This window comes from Meriones unguiculatus, chromosome 17 (assembly GCF_030254825.1).
Source record: "Meriones unguiculatus strain TT.TT164.6M chromosome 17, Bangor_MerUng_6.1, whole genome shotgun sequence".
Taxonomy (NCBI): domain Eukaryota; kingdom Metazoa; phylum Chordata; class Mammalia; order Rodentia; family Muridae; genus Meriones; species Meriones unguiculatus.
This window is the reverse complement of record NC_083364.1, coordinates 53,476,859-53,490,140: the sequence shown is the minus strand read 5'-3', so window position 1 is coordinate 53,490,140 and position 13,282 is coordinate 53,476,859. Positions and strand designations below refer to the sequence as shown.

The following is a 13,282-nucleotide window of genomic DNA, read 5'->3' as shown; positions in this document are numbered from 1 at the left end:
TTTTAGCAGGAGTGAATGACTTTCTGAGTCCTTCTTCTGGCCTTTCCACTACCTTCCAAATGAAAAGCCTAGAGCTGGCACTTAGCTCACCCTGAAAACCAGATAGCCCTGCTATCAGAACAATTATAGACATTACCCAGTTCTTGCCTCACCCCAACATTACCCTCTCACACATATGTACACACACAAATCAAACAAAAAGGTAAGGTGATGGCAAGCAATTTTCCAACACAGCAGTTGATCTCTTAATCAATATATAATTTCACAACTTTGGAATGATAGTACTGATAATGTATTCAGTGACTTAACACATAGCATTGTTACTGGTGTTTATTTGCTTTTAATTCTTTCACATGAGGACATTACAATTGCAAAGGGACTGGGACACTGAAAGAGGACTTTGTCTCTTTCAAGTGAAATAAGAGTTAGTAAGAGAATTGTTTGACTTTTTTATATTTTGTGTTTTCATTTGTTAAAATCCTGAACCACAATTATCAGTTCCAAAAAGTAAGGAATTAAGATACAAACTAATTATTTTTTTTCAGACTATAATCTGTTGAGCTGGCATCTGAGCTCAAATAATAATTTCAATTGGTTTGGAAGCAGCTTTTATATAATTTCATGGTCTATGAAAAATCCATTTGGAAACCATGTGTGACATTTGTTTCAAATAGTGAGTTTATATATTTATCCTGTTTTTCCATTTTCAATCAACTGCCACCTAACGTATTTCTAGTATGGACATATGGCTACCATTACTCTGAAGCCAGTAGAATCTGCCTTCTTTAGGAAGCCATTGTTCAGACTTCTGTAAATTCTCATTCTTCATGAAAATCCAAAAATTGTGCTTAGGTGGCTATTGAGATATAAGTCTGCAATTCTATGGCAGATACAAGGAACTGTATATCTTTGTGTTCTATTTAAATGATATTCATGTATGCATTCAAGAGAAAATATATAATTGCTTAGAGTGTACCTTAGGCATAGTTAGTCAAAAAAAAAAAAAAAAAAAAAAAAACGCCCTGTTTTGATTCATCTTTATTGGGAAAAGTGCCTGAAGATTAAAATACATGAACTAATAGAAGCTAGAAGGATAATTTTTTTTATTCTTGTTAACTTTATAAATATACATATATACATATTGGCTGTTGATATAACCCTATGAATGCTCCTACCCTATCTATAGTATTAAGCATTAGCATAAACAACTGGGAATTAGCAAGTTACTTGTCAACTTTGTTTTTGAGACATAGCTATGACTAGATTAGGAGGTGTTTAGTTAGCCTCTTCACTAGAATGCTCTGATAATTAAGCCCCCTCCAGATTACAACCTCCACAGTTCATGAGCTCCACACGTGGTTTAACTGCAGGGTTTCATGATGAATACAAAAAGACAACGTGCACATAACTGCGTGACCATCCCTGTGCCACTGATCAAACTATCTGAGAGTGTGTAGCTGGATTGAAAATTCAGCACATCAGGGAAGTCATTTTTAATGACTCAGTGTGGGCCGATGGTTTCACTTTATCAATGCAATCAAAATTATTGAACTGGGAAAACAATGAAAAAGTATTATCCAAACTCTGTAACAATTTAAAATCTGACAGATCACAAACTTACACACACACACACACTCACTCACACACAAAATAGCTGAAATTTTGTGTATCTTGAACAGAACTAATGTGGGAGGGACTGAGGTCATTATTTTTATTCTCTTGATTGCCCTGAACTTTATTAGCACTTTATCGAGAATATATATATTATATACTACTCCATCCCTGATTTGGCATATATGAAAGCAGTTTCTTATGTTATTAAGGAATAAATCATTTTCCAAAGGACATTTTATTAATATGTGGCTGGTAGCCTAACAATGTTTTGCCTTTAAACTTGCAAGGGATCTTTAGAATTAGACTATAAAAACAGAATTATGGAGAGGATAATGTGAATGAATGAATGAATTATAGTTGTATTATTACCCAATACTCATTTCTTAAAAACTATTCCAAACAAATGATTAATTTCTGTCTGCTAGCCCAGGTTGAGCATCTGGCTCTTGTCCTAGAGCATAGCAGGAAATTTTCAATAGGACTTAACTTCTTTTTGATGTCTTCAATCATATTGACAAGGCTGAAAGACTTCCCTAGGCTCTGTGAAAACAATCAGCAGGTTCAGCAACATTCTGAAACAGGGATTTCAAACTCAAGTTATTCTATAAGTATTCACAGATTTGCTATGTTCCAGTTCTTAGTACTTTGGAGCAGTCTACACAGCTCACTGCAGATGTGAAAGGCAGGTACATTAAGCACTGGAGTGGGATGTTCTGAACACTGATTAGAAAAAGGAATACTGTGGAGACCTTGGATCAGCCTAAAATGATTGGTGCCATGGTCATTCAAGTGGCACAGAGAAGACAATACAAAGTTGCCACAGAGAGAGAAAGAATACTTAGGAAACTGAGGGACTCCAAAGAGTCCCAGGAGCAAGATTATAGCAAATCCCCATATAAAAATCAACCAAGATTTAAATTACCCAAATGTGGACATCCAAATTTAGCTCTTATCATCTAGCACTCTCATAGCAATAGAAGCTATGTAGGTTAAGCTCCAACTACACTTCAGCCAATTGGATACAACATTGTAACACAGCCAGTGGCCTTCTGGTGAAGCCAATCTAAATTCTCACAATATTTTTTAAGTTACTTTATTCATGCCTTCATGGTCTTTAAGACGTTTTAAGACCCCCCCCCCCACCGGCAATGGGCAAAGAGACACCTTGGTGGTGGTGGTGTTCTTTTATCAGTCAGGGGCAGGGCAGATGGCAGTCTCTTGTTCATCCTAGCTTATCGCCTGAGTTGGAGGTCAAAACTGTTTCATGCCTACGGCACATGGAAACCAGGCCAAATCAAATCAAATCCAGGCAGTGCAGCATGGGAGAAGAAAGGCAGACAGAGACCTGCCATGCCACCCAGATCAGACAAGGAATGACGCTGACAGACCTGCCCTCTACCCTATGGCACAGGCAGCCCAGAGGCCCACAGAGATCCCACCTACACAACCCATCTAGGAAGAAGACAGCCGGAAACCTGCAGACAGACTGCCATGTCGCCCAGACACCTACCCTCCTCTGCATGGTATAGGCAGGCCATACACACCTATTTGCAGCCACGCTGTGCAGTTCAGGTGGAGAATGTCACCCAGGGGTTCCCACCAGCTGTGTGGCCAGCTGGCAGCAGAAAGAAGCCACCACAGTGTGCAAGTATGTGGTGGACGGATGGTAGAGAAAAAAGTTAAAACAGCTTAAGCATCATGAAGAAAGACGGTACTGGAAAGGAGTATCCTGTTGTGAGTGGTGAGCCCTGTCGGCCAGCGCTATGGTTAGGTCCCAGCCCGAGTTGCCACTGATGGGTATGTCTGATCAGTGTCTACTCAGCAGAAGGGGTTGGTGTTGAGGTCTGTGGCTCATATTACCACTCGAGAGCAATGGCACCACCCTGGTCAGGGCAGCTGCCCTGGATCAGATGAGTGTCCAGGAGCTGTGCTGGACCCCGCCCCTCACTGGCTGCAGAGCACTGGAGATTTAGTGCCACCTTACACTGGTGGCAGCACTCAGGAAAGTGGGTCCCTGTGCTTCACCCAAGCAGCACAGTGGAGCTGGTCCTGGTGGGGACAGGGTGCGGTTATGTCAGCCCAGAAGGTATGAGAGTGGGAGAGAGAACTCCAGCAGTCGGGAAAGCTGCCCAGGGAGTCGTAAGGGCTGCAGAGCTATCCTTGCCCCTCATCAGCAGCAACACTCAGGAGACCATCTCACCTGGACAGCACGGCAGAGCTGACCCTTGTGGTGAGGGTGATTGTCAGCTAGCCCTAGAGTGATAGAATAGGAGATCTGGCCCTGCCACTTGTCTGCTGTGAGGTTATGTGGATGAAGGGAGGGGTGATGCCTATCCTCCTTCACTCCTAGACACCTGTGGCAGTTGGGAGAGCTGGCCCTGCCCCTCACACCAGCTTTAGCACTCAAGAGAGTAGGTCCTGCACCTTTCCAGGGCCACACGGTGGAGCTTGCCCTGATGGCAAAGGCACAAGTGAGCCAGACCCGAGGGGGTGAGAGCAGGAGATCTCCTGGTCCCTCACAGGCTGCAGCACTTGGGAATGTGGGCAGAAGAGTGGAGCTCGTTCTGAAGGCATGGTGCAGACGTGGCGGGATAGTTGAGCTGGCTCTGGAGGGATGGGTGCAGACGAGCTGGCCCCTAAGAGCATGAAAGCGGGAGAGCTGATGCTGATGACCAGCTCAGCTACCACCCAGGTCCAGGGTTCTGAGTTGGCCCACCCAAAATCTACATCATCTGCAAATGGTTGGGATGCGTGGTATTTCAGAACTGCAGCTTCTCCATGACTCAGGGCAACAAGAGGGTCACTGGGAGGAGTCCCGGTGAGGATCCAATATTGATGGTGTCCTCAATGATTCATTGCAGGGAACATTTGCCAGTGAAGATATATGGACAGATGGACACACTGTGACATACTACAGCTTCCACAATGGGATGTTTTTTGTCGGTTTGTGTGTGTGTGTGTGTGTGTGTGTGTGTGCATTTGATTTGAGGGGCTCATGATGTGAAACTCACAAAGAATCAATAAAAGGTTTTAAAAATTAAATAAAAATTTTAAAGTATTTTGAAGTTAACAATTTTATAAATTAAATATCTTCACTGAAAATAAAACATTAATTAATATCAATATGCAAAATTCAATGCAGCAACAAATTAGTTACCCGAAATTTTAACACGCATTAATCAGTGCCAAGTGAGTGGATGATGGAAGTAAGATAATGCTGTAATAATCTCCAAAGTAATTTTCCTTTTGTATTCAACCCAGTTGATCCAGCACCATGTGTTTAAAATATGTACATTTTCATTATGGTTTGTTCTAGTCTGGTTTCTTTGCTGTGGCATAATACTCCAGACTATATCATTTATAAAGAAAAAAGATTTTGTTTTTTCTCATTGTTCTGGTTTTGGTTGTGTAGAATGGAAATCCCAAAAAACATGGCCCCAATGATGGGCTTATGCTGTTTAAAATTTTGGTGGAAAGCAGAAGAGACAGAGCAAAAATTACAAGGAAGAACGGGCCTGGGCTCCCCTGATAGCTAACATTCTGTGAACAGGTGGCTGATCTTTTCATAAGGAATATGACACACAGCCCCAACATTTCCCCTAGGCCCCATTTCCCAGCACACCCTCATTGGGAAGACTTCCATCTCAGAAACATGGTGGGGGCCACATTCAAACTAAGGCAGCTGGCTTTTGTACTTTCTCAGAAATCAGTGAAGCTGGGGTTATAGTACAACAGATAGAGTACTTTTCTTTCAAGTCCCAGACCCGAGGCTCAATCCCCACACTGTATAAACTGTGTGTATTAGTGCCTTCTAGCATTTAAGAGGTGGAGACTAAGGACCACAAGATCAAGCTTATTCTTGGTTACGTAGGAAGCTCCAGGTCAGGTTCACCTACATTAGACTTTATCTCAATAAATAATAGTAACTACTGATAATAATATCAGTTGAAGGTATTCATGAATGTTTATTTTGGGTATCTATATTGTGGGATCTTTTGTGATTTTCCTTCTATCAATAATATCCAAGACAGTATACAAAAACTAATTTCTTTTACTTTGGGCTGCTCTTTCAGGAGTGTCTTAGAAATGCTGTGCCTGATGCCTTACATAAGCATTTTTAAAAGACTCATCTATAAGACATGCTTTGGGGATTTTTATGGAGAGTCATCATCTTCACTCCATGCAGCCTTCAAATTCATAATCATAGTGTCTCTGGAAATTTATTTAGGTTATTTTTTTTTTTGCTTCTTTCATCAGCAATTTGTACTTTCCAGAATACTAATCTGTTGAATTTTGACTATGTGGTAAATGGAAGAGAATTTTAATGTCCATTGTGTTCATTGTCCGTGTTTTCCTTACATCCTGTAGTCACAGTAAACTCACTTACTTTGTGAATTTGGGGTATATTTCCTCTGATTTGTTGTGTAAGCATAAATTGATGTAGTGTTATTTATTCCCTCTTTTGTATTTTTTAATTTTTTTTTCTGGCTATGTTGCAGCAACTATGTTGACTATAAATGATGAATGGTGAGGAAGGGTATCCTTACCTTGTTTCCAAAGTTTCCGGGTAAAGCTTCAGTCTTTTTCAGTGAAAAGGCTGAGAGGTTCTTTTTTTTTTTTTAAGACTTTCTCAGTCAACTTCAGTGAGCTCTTCTAGTCTCAACTAAATATTTCAAAACAGATTTTTTCATACAATGTCTTGTTTATATCTTCTCCCATCCCCCAACTCCTCCTAGATCCATTTGATTTGTTCTATTTGTTTGTCATTTTATCTTATCTTTTTAGATCTTCCCGTATTCTTAATTAGGTAACTTTGTTAGAGCTTTTCTGTATAAATTGATAAGACACGATTTTCTCCTACAGCCCACTGATATGATACATTACATAGATTGATTTTACAGTGCTGATCCAGCATCAAATTTCTGAGGAAAACTCCAGTAGTAGTTCACAATGTCTAAATATATTTACTAATTGTTAATATTTTTTGAAGATTTTTCTAAGCTCCTAAGATGTTCAATATCTGCTCATTTTGTACTCTCACTGTCTGGTTTGGGTGTCTGGATAACACTGGCTTCCTATAAGCTGAAAAGCATTAATTCTCCCTCTATTTTCCAAATTTGCTATGACATTAGTGTCAGTTCTTGAAATATTTGGTTGAATTCTTCAGGAAACTCATCTTAGAGTGGAAATTTCCATTTCTGGAATTTTAAAATTATTTACTATCTGTACGTATGTACAATGAATTTATTCCAATCATCTATTATCAGATGATTGCATCCTCATTGTCTTTTATTACTTGCAGCTTTTGAAAACGTGACTTATTTCTTCAAGGTTGTCAAGTCCCTACTGGCATGAAGCACTCAGAGTGTTTCATGTGGCCTTGATGAGTGCTGAGAGCCCAGAATGACCCTTATGTCATGTCTTGTGTCGACACATGCCATCTCTCTCTCTCTGTTTCTGTCTCACTCTTGTCAAATGTAATCACGTATATTGACTTTTAAAAAATCAAGTTTATTTCACTTATTTTCTCTACTACCTCACTGTTATTTTTAATTCTATGCAATCCTGTTATCATTACGTCTTCCTTCATGGTTTAGGCATGCCCTGGTCCTTTTTCCTATAGTTTCCTATAATGCAAACTTAACTTGTTGATGACCCACATTCTTTGATACTAATCCCATTGGTCATTATACATTTTTCACCTGAGATTCAGCTCAGGCCTATGAAGTTTAATACATTATTTTTTGTTCATATTTATGGCGATGAATTTTTTGCTACTAATGTCCTTATATTTGATCTCTTTCTGTTATCTTTCTGGTTCTCAAATCTAATTTGTTTCTTTTGAAACAGAGAACACATTATCTGTTATATTTAATTTAGTTAATTTTTAAAGACACTTTTATAGCATAGAACATGAGTTTCACTGGCAACTTAATACTTTAAAAATATAAAACCACTGTAATTATACAGAACTACTAGATTGTTGAGTCTTTGTGTGCCATTATATAGTTTTTATAGGAATAAAAGAAAAGTTTAAAAGTTACTTAAATGAATGAAAAAGAGGTATAAACAGGTACTACAGGGCTGTGTCTATTTACCTCACTGTTCTATATCATTAGCATATGTATTTCTGTGTTTTAGTCTATCATAATAATGTATATTAGATTGAGTGGCTCAGATATCAGAATTTACTTTCTATCGGTTCTGAAGGCTGTGAATGTGAGAACAAGGTACCAGAATAGTTAGCTTCTAAAATAAATACAGCTTCTTTCCTGATGAATTCCTACATGGCAGAGAGAGGAAGGAAGAAGGGGAGAGAGAGAGATACTTAGGAGTGAATTGGTATCATTCTGAAGGACTTACTCTCATGACCTAATATAAACATAATTTCCTCCCAGAAAACTCATCTCTAAAAATTATAACATTGGGTAATCATCCTTCATGACAAAAATTAGAACACTATTCTTATATTATAATTAGAAGTGTACAGATGTATTAATAAGGTGTCATGGTAATTATCAAGACAACTAACAATGCTGGGTCACCAATATCAGGTGAAATACTATTACCATGTTCATATTAAAGAGTAGTAATACACATTATAAGAACAATCCACTAACAAAAAATAAAATTGAGACTCTTCTCTCTCTCATATGTATATGACATTTTATTCAATAAATTCATGGAATTTGTTTTAGTAATGCGATAATAATGCAAATATCCCCCCACTCACACTATCTCATCACTCTCTTCCTAGTAGCAATATTCAACATTTTTCATTTCAAATCAAATCCTTTCTCATGCCTGCTATCACTTTTAACTACTGACTTATCCACTTCTCCTATCTATAGGCATGGTCTTCCTTCTCTCTTTCTCCCACATGCACCTGTAACAGGAGCACCTGATTTCAAGACTGTAAAAACCCAGCCTTTCTAATTCCCATACACATAGGATTGATCTTTTCTACTTGAATTTGCCGACAGATGGTAAGAAACTCAGAACCAGGCTGCCTAAGCCATCGGAACTGAAGCAGAGCACTGATGAGCTCTCCGTCCCCTGAGCTGTCTGTGAGCCCGCAGAATCACAGGAGTACGTATTTCCAGCGCAGTTCCCAGTGTGCACAAACAAGTCAGGCTGCTTCCCATAACACAGAGCTGCACTGTGCTGAAGCTAAGAGAATATACCTGGTAAAAGTAGGAAGGTGGACATGAGGAAGAAGACCGACAAGATCTAAGATCACAGGAGCATAGTTTGGAAGAGGTGTCACAGCATCTGAGATGCTGTGTGTCAGATTATACCCAGAAAGTAGTTATTTTTAGAAGAGAAGAGCCAGGAATATAGGAGATAAAGCTTTTCAGTGCATGGGGACACGCGGCTGGAATGTTCCTGGCCTGGGTTGGTGATGACACCAGTTGAACTGTAACTGAGTGACTCCACTGTTTCAATCTAACCTATGACATGCATTCATACATAAACTTAGCTCTGGTGATGATGTCATCAGACGTAATGTAATGCTAAAGCTTTCTAGCTCCCTTTAGTTTATCTTTTCTTTGATTTTTTTCTTATCAGTCTCTTTTTATTAATAATATCCCCAATTCCCTGATAAGAATAGCTAACAGCTTGACATGGAGACAAAGGAATCTCATGTAGGTTTCCACAAAAGATGCAGAATAACACCGCAGTGAACCCTTACTGTGTGAAAATTAATGAATCCTGAAGATTGCTGAAAGAAAAATGTTGTTGCCTCCAAGTCTGTACCATACCCTTTTGATGCTTAAAAAATGGTTATCTAAAGAGAAATTTGCATGCGTTCTCAACATTAAACAGAAATTGTGCTCGGGAAGATGTTCCTCAAATCACTGAATACAAATAGTCTAGTTTTCTACAAAAATAGCTTCAATCAGAAGCAAAAGAAAAAAATCACTGAAATAAAAACTGTTGGAAAAGAAAAAAAGTAATAATTAGACATGGCTAGTCTGTCTTTTTTTAATTCTAAAGTTGCATTTATTCTGAAAATGGCTGTGTTTTTAAATTTTATTTACTCATTAAGGAAGAAATAAGAAGAGGACAAGAAGTTGATGCTGTGTGAGGAGTGGGAGTCAGAAACAGGAGAAGGAGAGGAATATGATTAAAATACACTGTATATATGTATATATGTGAAATTCCAATTTATCTTGAAAGTGATTTTTAGATACTGTTCTACTGACGCTTAACAAACCAAAGACGTATCAGAATCCAAATACATATGTTCTAGATTAGTAAAATATTTTGACTCCTGGGGGCTGGGAAGATAATTCAGTAGATAAGGTGCTTTTATGAGGAATGGATATCAGATTCCCAGACAGCATGGTAAAACCATGCAGGCATGGCAGCTGTCTTTTATCTAGTACATGGGAGGCAGAGACAATGGCTCTTGAGGGCAAGCAGGCTAGACAGATTAGCTGCGATCAGTGAGCATCAAGTCCAGTGAGAGACCTTCCTTCAATTAAAAAAGAAAAGAGAGAGAGAGAGAGAGAATAATTGAAGAAGATGTCCAACATTAACATCAGGGCTCCTCCAGAAGCATGTAGACACAGGTAAATGCAAGACCACACAAATGCATAGACTCCCCAACACCTATGAATGTGCACAAGCGTATGCAAGCATATCTCCTACACACAAAATAATAAATAAAACAGAAAAAAGACGTGTAATTCATGAAAATATCTTACTCTCTGATGATTTTGATAGAAACAAACAAGAGAATCTACTTCTGAATCATGACCTAACTTGGAAATCTACCCATCTGCAACACCAGCTAGGGTTAATTCCTACTCTGCTTTTATTCATAAGGGGCATTCTTTATCTATCAGTCAGAGAAATCCCTGAAAACATCACTTGAGACCTGAGCTTGGCACAGTTCTGAAGGAGAGTGAAAACAGAAACTAATGACCTCATTTTTACCCTCTCTCACAAAAGGAAAACTACCCTGTCACACAAATGAGATAGGGAAGTGAGAAAGCATGACTTGTTGCTTAATGCTTCTCGGGGGTATTGTTCTGAATTCCACAGCCCTGCCTCTGCCGAAGGAATGCACAAACCTTATTGAGTCTCCAATCAAATCCTCTGCATCAATTCTAAAGAAGCCCCACTAAGTCCCAGTCCAAGTCAAGGGTTTGAATTTGGATCTGAAAGCAACTCCAAAATATACTCCTTGTTTTACTTCTTCCTTTGTAGAGCAAGCCAGTGTTAAAGCTTCGAGTGCAGTGCATAGTGGCCAGAAGATGTGGCTATGTGATGAGCAAACCAGTTTATCTTATCATAAACTCTAAATTTAAAATAAGTTTGTACACTCTTAAAGAATAATGATCAACAGAATTTGTCTTTCTAAAACAATTGATTTGATGCAGAAATTCTCTTAGTTCTTAGAAGCATGAAGTGAATGAAATCATAAGACAGGAGGAAGCTGTAAACCATATATCTGGGAGGCTACAAATAACCCATGGCATGGAAACTTTTGATGGAATAATAAAAAGAGATTAAAGAGTGGGAAATGACTTTGTAGGCCATCTAAATGTCTGCTCATTTCTTCATGCAGGGCAACCTTTGAAGCACTTAAAAAACCCTAGCTCTTTCATCATACACACAAAAAATTTTAATGTGTGTGTGTATGTATATTTCAGTGCCTTTGTGAAAATTATTCCCATGCATTTCCCTACTGCCTTCTCTTCTAAATAGTTTAGGATAAAAACAATGTATAAAGTATACTAGCTCTCACTTTAATTTCTTCTTTTCTAATCTTAAAGGTATTTAGTTCTGGAACTCATGAAGTTTAGTCATAGATCTTGTTTTCAGGCCTCACTTTATTCACATGACCTCCCTTTATCTGGCATAAGGATGACCAAAGCCTGTTTGCGAGTTTCTAGAGAAAGCCAGTGAGGAACCTGCACACAAACAAAACAAGAAATCACCAAAACCCTAGGGAAAGCAAGTCTAGCAGATGCTTGAGGGTAAAACAGTCTCTATGGCCAGAGAAAAAGAAGTGGAGCAAGGACTGTGCTGTGCTCTTGCCTCAACCTACTGCAAATGCACATCATGAATCTAGAGACAAGGTTGTAACTAAAATCCAACTCCTAAAGACTTGTACAAGACAAGGAACCACTTGGAACCTTACAAAGCATGATGCATAGAGGAGGAAGTTGTATTCCAAGTATTAGAGGCAGCTTTGTTCAGTTCAGCTTCCTAAGGCATATGTACTAGCTGTGTGAGAAAGGCAAGTGACCCTGGTAGCAATCTTGGGTGATGGTTTACTTTACGTGGCATGTAAATCTCTATATAGAAGACGCTCTGCCAGAGCCTGCAAAATCAACTACCTGAGAGCCTATGTGTGAAAGATGTTCCCTGATAGCTTTATAATGTCATGATAGGACTTTCATGGGTTTAAGGTCCTGAAATTGTACGTAAAGCAAAACCTGGGGAAAGAAGGTTTTCAGATTTCCTCATCAGAAAGTGGAGTCAGAGCTTGATATACTCAACCTAAAATGTCGTTTCAAGGGTGATGTAATGGATCATACGTTTCACAAGTGAAACTCGCATGGCCTGCTCTGTGACACATAACAGTTATGCAGCAAATAGAAGAGAGAGGAAAGTGGCAAAAAATATTTACCAATGAGGTTGGGATTAAACTTCGAAAGCGCTGGTCAAGATTCCCATGAAGTGTTCCTTTTGCTTTTGCACTGCACTGGCCATATTCTGATCATCTCTTCACTTGGTGCTGCAGCATTCAGTGATCATCTTAAGTAAAGAGCACAAGAAATAGATATTGAATCAAAGATACATTGGTTCACATACTCAGGAATCCAATAGAAACAGCAAACTGGAAGCCATTATATATATATTTTCAAACAGCTTGTAGGATAAAAGGAAATAAAAAGAAATTTAAAAAGAAAGAAAGAAAGAAAGAAAGAAAGAAAGAAAGAAAGAAAGAAGAAAAGCTAGAGAGGGAGAGAGAGAGAGGGAAGGAGGGAGAAAAGAATAGAGGGAGGGAGAGAAAAAGAATGGGGGAAGGAAGGAAGGAAGGAAGGAAGGAAGGAAGGAAGGAAGGAAGGAAGGAAGGAATCCTTGACAAGACATCATTTTCTATTGGCCATCTACTGCTGGGTATGTAGACTACTATTAACGGTAGTTTGTTCAAAGTTTGACTATGAGTCTCAGTATCTGCTTTAATATTCTGCTGGCTAGAATCTTTCAGAGGCCCTCTGTGGTAGGCTCCTGTCCTGTTCCCTGTTTTCTTCCTCTTCCAATATCCATCCCATTTGCCTTTCTGATTGAGGTTTGATCATCTTACCCAGGGTCCACCTTCTTGCTTAGAACTTCTTTAGGTGTACAGATTTTTAGTATGCTTATTCTATATTATATGTCTAATATCCACTTTGGGCATATTAGACTTCAGGGAATCTTATGAAAGAAGGAGATAGAAAGACATGGAGAGGACAGGAGCTCCACAAGGAGAGCAATAGAAACAAAATATATAGGCACAGGGGTCTTTTTGGAGACTGATACTACAACCAAAGGCCATGCATGGAGATAAACTAGAACCCCTACATAGATCTAGTCCATGGCACCTCAGTGTCTAAGTGGGTACCCTAGTAAGGGGAACAAGGACTGTCTCTGACATGGATTTAGTGGC

The 13,282-nt window shown here is 39.0% G+C and overlaps 1 non-coding gene across 1 annotated transcript; it reads left to right on the top strand.

Annotated features, from left to right (window-relative positions):
* The first annotated feature begins 2,751 nt into the window (after window positions 1-2,751).
* On the top strand, window positions 2,752-2,895 carry LOC132648830 (small nucleolar RNA SNORA48). Its single transcript, XR_009587233.1, has one exon. It is a non-coding gene; the product is annotated as a small nucleolar RNA SNORA48 (small nucleolar RNA).
* Window positions 2,896-13,282: the final 10,387 nt, after the last annotated feature.